Source organism: Mesoplodon densirostris, chromosome 13, assembly GCF_025265405.1.
Source record: "Mesoplodon densirostris isolate mMesDen1 chromosome 13, mMesDen1 primary haplotype, whole genome shotgun sequence".
NCBI lineage: Eukaryota > Metazoa > Chordata > Mammalia > Artiodactyla > Ziphiidae > Mesoplodon > Mesoplodon densirostris.
This window is the reverse complement of record NC_082673.1, coordinates 75850220-75859446: the sequence shown is the minus strand read 5'-3', so window position 1 is coordinate 75859446 and position 9227 is coordinate 75850220.

Here is a 9227-nt window from a genome sequence, read left to right as displayed (position 1 = left end):
GTTCTTCCTTTTTTTTAAAATAAAATAGGTTCTGAAAAAATTCATACTTAAAAAATTTTTACCCAAAATGTGAAGCTTGGTTGACTGATGTTGTTCATGATAGAAAGAATAAAATGTTTCTCTCTCTCTCTACCTTTAAAATTGAATAGTTTATTTCTGTGAAAAAGTATTTAAACTTTCAATATTTTAACTTTTTTTCATTTCTTTTAGAAAAGGCCAATATACCTGTCACACTTCAGGAGTAGAAATTCATACTTGTGTGTACAAAAAAGAAGTCATTGAAAATCAAGGCCAAAGGGGTAGAAAAGTGCAATTTTTTCATAAGATTAAAAAAAAGGGAATGCCAGTTCTCAAAAGAAAATACTAGGCATCCAGCAGTGGACAAAATCTGGGTATCAAAGATTGTTTTTGGAGATTCTCACAGTGTTTTCCCAGGCTAAGTAAAAAGGAAAGTGGGAAAAATTGTCTGTATAATCCGGACAAATACACTGCAGTTCATCATTTTGTTCTGTGACCTGTATTCACTGGATCCTGTCTATATGTTGAACATACTTTACCTACCTTTTTTTTTTCCTAGATTGTCATTTCACTTTACATGTTAGTATGAGGTTTATACGGGTGAGTGGGATAAATTATAATAAGAATAAAGCATATAGATTCAAAATTGGCCAAATCAAGCTCCATGTGTACTCTTTAACTTTCTAGGGAAGATTTTTTTCTGAATTATACAGATAATTGCTTCATCTCTTCTGTTCTTGACCTAAATAAATGTGTTTACATAGTAGACATGATATCAAGGTTTAATAGTTGTATCAAGAATTGGCACATAAAAAAAATTGATGGACCCTCGGCCTGGTTAATTTAGCTACTCCGGGGCCTCAGTTATCCAGTTTGACTTTTGACATGACCCATCTTGCCTTGTAGCCGGTGCTGTGTAGACCTGTGTTAAAAACAATTGAACACATGAAGAGTTGCAGAAAAAAAGTATTGTGATGAAGCAGAAATGTGAAGTGTTCAACCATGTGCTTCCTGCCTTTCTGCTTCCTTTTTATGTAGATTTTTATATTTCATCCATTCTGCCTAAGAAAAAACCTGCACATTCTACCTTCAGAGCACAAAAAATATATAACGTTCTACAACTTAGACTCTCACTGATTGGGGAGCTTGTGGAAAACAAACAGACCATGCCATTAAATGAAACTAAAACTTGAGTTTGCCTTTTTAACTATTTATGTTCTAAGTTAAGCTTTGATAACATTCAAATGTCAAATTCTCTCATTCTTATAAAAGATTGAATTAATTGCCTGTATTTATTTTAGCAATTATTCAATGTATTTCCAGTATAGGATGTATAGTATAATTGAATTTTTTTGTAAATAAAATATTTTTGATAAGATTATTGCCTTTTTTTCTAAGGGAAGGGGGAATTCAAACAAAACAAAACAAAATGTTTTATTTTGATTGTAAGGGTATGGATTTAAGAATGGGGTATATAGAAAAATAAACATTGTTGGTCAAAGCTAATGGAAGTCATTTAATGTTACTAATCAGAAGGTAGAAATCTCCAAAGTTGGTATAGTTGGAAATCTGGAAAAATGAGAGAGAGAGAGAGAGAGAGAGAGAGAGAGTCCCAATTAACACAACCCTTGTCTTTCTTTAATCTTCTCTTTCTTCTCCTTCCCTGAAAACAGCCCAAATTTAGGCAAAAATTGCTTTACTATAGTAATCTGTCATAGTGGGAAAAAAATCACCAATTTTTCAGAGACGTCGTAGGCAAGTTTGTTATAGCATTATTTACAAATAATAACAAAAACTTAAAATAAGATTTAATGATGAGGGAAAAAATAAATGAATTATGGCATTTCCAAACAATGGAATATTATTACCCATTAAACATAATGTTCTCAGAATATGAAGTTGTTGGAGAAATGTTACATTAAAAATATATAACCATTTTGTACAGTTAACATCCCAATTTTGTAAAAACAAAAATGTTTAAAGGTGGTTATCTCTACTCTTGGGAATATGACCAATTTATATTCTGTATACATTTTTGTATTTTCCAAGTACCGTAATCATGTATTGCTTTTATAATCAGAAAAGGACAATAAATATTGCTTTCTTTAAAAAGTGGGTTGGGGCATCTAATAGCATTTCCTGGTTTGAGGAGCTTTAGTGGTAATTAATTCATTTTACTACTTATCCCTCAAATTCATCTTATTTCCCAATCTTTTTTATTGTTCGGTTCCTAAGAATCCTTTATTACCTCGGTACAGTTACATTAAGAACAGAACACTATAGCCACTGACCATTATTGCCACTCTAGACACCAAAATAGTGATGGTTGTCAACCTTTTAAGGTAAAGAGCCAAATAGTATACAATGCAGGCTTTCCTGGCCATATGGTCTGTCATGTGACTACTTAACTCTGCATCCATAGGCAATATGTATACAAATTTGTGTGGCTGTATTCCAATAACATTATTTAATGGACACTAAAATTGAATCTTGTATAATTTCCACGTGTTGGAAAATATTTTTCTTTTGGTACTTTTCAATCATTTAAAAAATTTTAAACTATTCGTATTTCACTAGCATTACCAAAATAGGTGGTGAGTCAGATCTGGACCTCAGGCCATAGTTTAACCACTCTGGTCTTTAAGAATCTGTTGACTTCTTTGTACCATTGAATTCTCACACCAACACCTAATTTTTGAGCACATGCCATGTGTCAGGTACTGCCAGAAACACATTTTATAGGTCAACTATTTTATCAATAGTTCTCACTGATAAAATTAAATGAGAGGCGTAAAATCATAAAGCTAGTGAATTGTGGTGGTGGAATTTAAGTCCAGGCATTCTGATGTCAGACTGACCCTTTAAACTAGCGCTATTCAAAATGACTTCCTCTTTCGAAATCATCAGCATAACCTGGGAATTTGTTAGAAATGTAAATTCGTGACCCCACCCCAGACCCATTGAATCAAAATTTCAAGCTAGGCCCTGGAATCTCTCTTTAAGAAGATCTCCAAAACTTACTCATATTCAAGTTTGAGAAGTTCTGCTTTAATCTAGTATTTTATATTGTTTCCCTTAGACTAAGTATAATTTCTATGATAACTCAATTCAAAAATTTGTATTTTCCTATTGAACTTTTCTACTTTTATTATTATATATGTATGTTGGTAGATACCTGGTTTTAATTAAGTTTACTGAACACCGGTCATAATCAAGAAATCAAGAGGTGTACATTTTCTCTATACCCCAAAATCTTATAATTGTGCAAGAGTGATATAATTATATGAGCTTTTGACACAAAATGAAATAATAGGAGTGTAAATAGTGGGTATAAAAAAAGAAGGAATGAAATGTACAATTAGTTCTGTAAAGGTAGACTTCGAGATAGCATGGTATTGAGGTGATTCTTAAAGATGTGCAAATTTGGGTGGGAACTAGGGACTTTTAGATGAAAAGAATCATGGGAATTAATATGGACAATAGAGGTGTGATTCTGATATGTGATTTTGAAACAATTGACAAGTTTAGTTAAGGTATAGGCTGTGTTTTAAGTAAGAGTTGAGATTTAACTACAGAAAGTAAATTGCAGGGTGGGTCATGGAAGACAATAACCCAACTGGGAGGAACACTAGAATGTGATGTTTAAAGCTAAAAGATCATGGTACATGCAGATATTTTTGAATAGGGTGCTACCATTGTTGTAAACTGAACTACTTTATGGTGTTTTGGATTTGAATATCCCACACAAACATGATGGTTATAACATGATTTGGTTCAAGTGTGCTTATAATAAACTAGTATTGTTCTTCCAGTCACTTCCTTGGCTACTCTCATCATATTTCCTCCAAATCTGCCTCTCGTTTCACATCCTCAGTTAATGAATAGCATCACATCCTACCAGTTGTCCACATACTATCTTTGCCTTCTTTTATACCCCTGTAACCAGCAGGTCACTATGACCATTTGATTCCACCTCGGCCTTGTCCCTCAAATTCATCTCTCACATTGGTTAAGATGTTCTGTATTTCTTACCTGAACTGTGAAAAACACTTCCTAAATCCTTCCTTTTCCCCCACTTCAGTTTCATCCAATGGATTTTCTACATTTCTGTCAAAATTATCCTTCTTAGGTCTAACTCTGAATACAAAGGTTTAACTTAATCTGTGTCAACAAGATAAAAGCATTAAATGTTTAAGAAAGACTTGGGGACTTTCCTGGTGGCGCAGTGGTTAGGAGTTCACCTGGCAATGCAGGGGACACAGGTTTGAGCCCTGGTCCGGGAACGTCCCACATGCCACAGAGCAACTAAGTCTGTGCACCACAACTACTGAACCTGTGCTCTAGAGCCCGCTAACCACAACTACTGAGCCTGTGTGCCACAACTACTGAGCCTGTGCTCTAGAGCCCACGAGCCACAACTACTGAGCCCATGTGCCACAACTACTGAAGCCTGAATGTCTAGAGCCCATGCTCCACAACAAGAGAAGCCACCGCAGTGAGAAGCCTGTGCATTGCAATGATGAGTAGCCCCCGCTCTCCACAACTAGAGAAAGCCCACGTGCAGCAACGAAGACCCAACGCAGCCAAAAAGAAAAAAAGATGCAGGGTTGATGATTATCTACTTATATCCTCTTGCAAGCCTCCATCTTCCTATTTTTGCAGTCTAACTAAACTAGATTTTTTGCTCCCTCTTGCACACACTTTGTCCTTTATCTTTGTTTGCATTTTACTCTCAACCTGAAATGGCTTTTTCCCTCCCCATATCTATTTGTCAAAATTCTTCTATATTCTTCATTCAAGGCATAATTTTACTACCATCTTCTTCCCCAAATACCTCAACTTAAAGGGATTTCTTGCTCCCCATCACTCTCATATTTCATTTTATCTCTGTCATGCAGTCCAGGCTTTTTCTTCTGCCTTGTGTTAGGAATATTGGTGCACATCCTAATATCCTTGTAGACCAAAAGTTTTCTGAAGGTGACACTACATTTTCATCATTTTTGAATCCTCCTTAGTGACTAGCAATTTGGTGAATAAGCAAATGAAAACATAAAAGAACAAGGAGTAAAGGATGGACTCAAGTAATGAATTTTCTTTAAAGAAAATCTGTGGCATTCTTTGCACTTTGCTTACAGGAAAAGCTTTGTGATGTGAGGACTCCACTTTCTTTTTGATTTGGGCAGTGGGCTGATACCTCTGTCACCAGAAAGAGAATTACCTTGGCATTGTCTACTAAGTTAAGGCATTCATTCAACAAACAGATTTTGAGTGTGATTATGTGCCAGACTTTGCTGGGACTTCAAAAATAATAAATTTTGCTTGCTTTCAAGGAATTCTTTGAGTTTCTCCAGCAAACTACACTCTTACCCTCCTGTGGGCATTTCCAAAAGCTTTTCCCAACCTAACTTCCTTCCTACCATCATCTTTGTTTAGTTATCTTCTATACTATGCTTCAGCCCCAGTTCAGTCATTACTTCCTCAGGGATGCCTTCCACAACTACCATAATGAGGTTCATTCCCCTATTCGATCTAATAAAACATTTTTAGTATTTTTTTTCCATCTCTATGATTGCTTATTTAATATCTGTCTCTCTTACTAGTGGATAAACTCATTGCAAGAAGGAACTGTGTGAGATTGTATCTGCATCCCATCTTCCCATCTTAGTGTATAGTTTGTCACATGGTAAGAACTCAGTAAAAGCTTGTGAATTAAATAAGTGGGTGAGGGAGTGAAACTCCCAGTACAGCTTGAGAAACAGCCAGAGGGTTGAAGTTCTATATAAAAAAAAATCAAACTCCCAGCTTTCCATTTATAAAGAACTGTCCAGGAGTTATAAAGAACTCCTTTATCCCTGGACAGACTTATAACTTAAGGCGGAAAGAGAAGATAGAGATTGTGAGGCCTTCATAATTAAGAGAAAGGGACATCTATGGGTAGGAGGCTCTTTTTCAGTTATGAGAAAGGTGAAGCAGTGATTCACTAGAATTCCTGTAATGAGGATGCACAATCCTGAAAAAAAATCACATTTTTAACTTAATAACTTAATGTTAAACGCTGCATTTCCTATTTTGGTTTGTGGTTCATGTTTTCCTTGATATATTTTGGGTATTTTTGACGTGTGTTCCTGTGTTATCTGGTTTCCTGGAATATAAAGTCAGTCCTCTTACCCAACAAAAGCATTTCTGATAGTAAGTTTTGTCTTCAAAACATAAAATATATGGCTAATAATAAATGATTAACAATTGCTTAAATACAGCACATGTGAGGACTTTCCTATACATGCACATTGGATATATTCGTGGAGTCACCTCTTTGCATGGCTAACTCTCATTTGTCATTTAAGACTCAACTCAGATATCACCTTCTCCAGAAATCTACCCTGTACCACTGCTACATATATTCCATAGCACCATATACTTACTATCTCTCTTCCATATATGATATTGTGTTACCATCATCTTGTTCTAGATTCTGCAGTCCTCAACTCCTAGCATAGAGCCTCTTAGCTAGCAGAACTCAATAAACATGGGTTGGGTGATGTTAAATGTATTTCTGTCAGAAAAAAATTATTCACAGTACAGGTCTGTGCAGATAAATATATATCCTTACTTTATAGAATTTCACTCATTCATGTACTTATTTGACTTTCTGCAAATACTTATTAGGATTTTTTTTTTTTTTTTTTTTTTGCGGTACACGGGCCTCTCACTGTTGTGGCCTCTCCTGTTGCGGAGCACAGGCTCTGGACGCACAGGCTGAGCAGCAATGGCTCACGGGCCTAGCCGCTCCACGGCATGTGGGATCCTCCCGGACCGGGGCATGAACCCGTATCCCCTGCATTGGCAGGCGGACTCTCAACCACTGCGCCACGAGGGAAGCCCAGGAGAACTTTTAGTGTAGTAAGTGCTTGCTTTTCTAGTGCCCTGAGATGATGAAAGATCTTCCATGAGATAAAAGGGTGTTATCCTTAGATGTGTTTAGGAAACACTGAGGATATCAAGTTTCTTCACTGAAGAAATTCTCACAAACCTTCAGCATGCTGATGAGCTTTATGAATCAGCAAGACAGTCTCTTTTTATATAGAAATCTTTACACTTTGATAACTATGGTATCCTTTGCACAAGGATGCTGGTTAATGTCTGGATTAGCACTATCATCCTGCAGTACAGAGTTTAGACAATGCTGGTATACAATGCCTGACACCACAAGTTGGATTTGTTTTCACTCAAGATTGAGAAACAATACTCAGAGCTTAACCTGCTTATGACTTGAGTAATCAGCTCCAGATGTGAAGACCAGGGGGAAAGAGGGAGGAGCTTGCAGGATCTTTTGTCTCCCCCCTGAGATATAGAAACAGGGTCTTCTCAAAAGAGTTTGGTTTACCCATTTGCTGTCAGAAAGCTCTCCACACTGTAGCTAAGACAAGCCTAAGTGACTTATTTTAGCTCTGCTATTCAGGGCAGCAAGGAGTTTAATCCTGATATGTTGGGGAAAAGTACAGTGAGTGGGTGAGCCTGATCTTTGAAACAACTTTGGCAATGTATGACAGCAATGACTCAAAAGAGGCACAGTTGATTTATAAAATAGGGGAAAGATTGCATTTTATTCTCTGCCTCGGATTGAGTTGAGTCACAAGATCAAATGCAATCAGTCTGTGACCAGTTCAGGATAAAATTACACTACATGTGTTCAGTCTTAGAAAGAACAGAGGCATGAGTATGTCATGTAAGTACACATCCCATCCCATCTCTCCAGATATGTGAAGTGTCTCTTTAACTAAAAAAAAAAAAAAAAAAAAAAAAAAAAAAAAAAGCAGCAAAAAAAACCAGATGAAAGCTTTCAGGAAATAAAAGTCCTGGAAGAAGGACCTTTTGGAATCAAAGTTGATTGGCCAGTTTCATGAAGCTATTAGCAGAATCAGTGTAGAAAGAAAACTTCAAGTTATTCAGTGCAACTCAGCTGCCTCAGATCTTTGTTGGAATGGGGAAAGGTACAAAGAAAGAAAGGGAGAGGGTAGAAAGTCGAGGATCTTTATCTCAAAAGATAAACTGCAATTCAGTTAACTTTAGCACCTTGCTCTCAAGGCTTCACAGCTGGTTATAAACCCTGAGGCTAGCATCTGGGTCTCTTTTACCCAGATATTTTGGACCTGATTTGTAATGCAGAAAACCTCAAATCTGCAATTTCTGGGCAGTTACTCTACTCTTAAATTTGACATTGAGACTATGCTTGAATCCATTTCCGCAAAAAGGAATTGTAAATTATAAGCTCTAAGGCTTATGAGTCTTTGATATTTAGATTTTAAATAAAAAGCCACCCTGGGTAGTCTACCACAGTACCTGAAATTTTCAGCACCATTAAGAAATATCATAACATGTCAAAAATGGAGATTCTAAAGTTCTCACCCCAAAATGAAGTTTTACCTTATTACTCACTTTGGAAGTACACAAGGCCAGAACAAGTTTAGAGCTTTGATTCATGGTGTATTCGGGCTTTGGTTACAGATTTACTTGTATTCAAATGATTACACTGCTACATATTAGCTGTAGAAACTTGAGAAAATTACTTCACTTTTTTGGAGCATCATTTCCTCATCTAAATGATGATGGGAATGACACTCACATCTTAGAGTTATTGTGTAATTAAGATAGAATATGAAAAGTACCTAGAAGTAATACTTTCCTCATAATAGAGGTTTAATACAGTTTTCTTTTCTCTCCCCTCTTTCCTAAACAACTAACTGCATTAATGTTCCTTTCCTCATTTTTTCTTCATTCATTCCTTACTGTTTTCTAAAATTTCTTTATTCAGCAAACCACTAGACCAAGGACTGGGACATTTAACTCAAATATAAAGGACTTTTACTTCTCAAAAATGCATTTTAATTCACCCAATGTGGGGCTTCGCTACAGCCTTAAGATTTTCTCTAGAAATAGGTGGCCTTCTTCTCCTTTAGACACAGACAGGACAACTGCTATCACTGTCTGTTCTGACCTCCAGAAGAGCTCAGTACAGACAATTCTGCATCTGACAAAATAAATGCTTTGGAACATCTAAAGTGTAGTCGGTGGGCCAGTTGGCATAGTCATCCGATGGATTTAAGTCCTGGCACCACTGTCCATGTTCTGGTTGACCGTGAGTGGACACCCCAATTTCTCTACCTGTAAAAGTACAAGGACTCCCCTTAACAAACCTCATAGGATGTCAG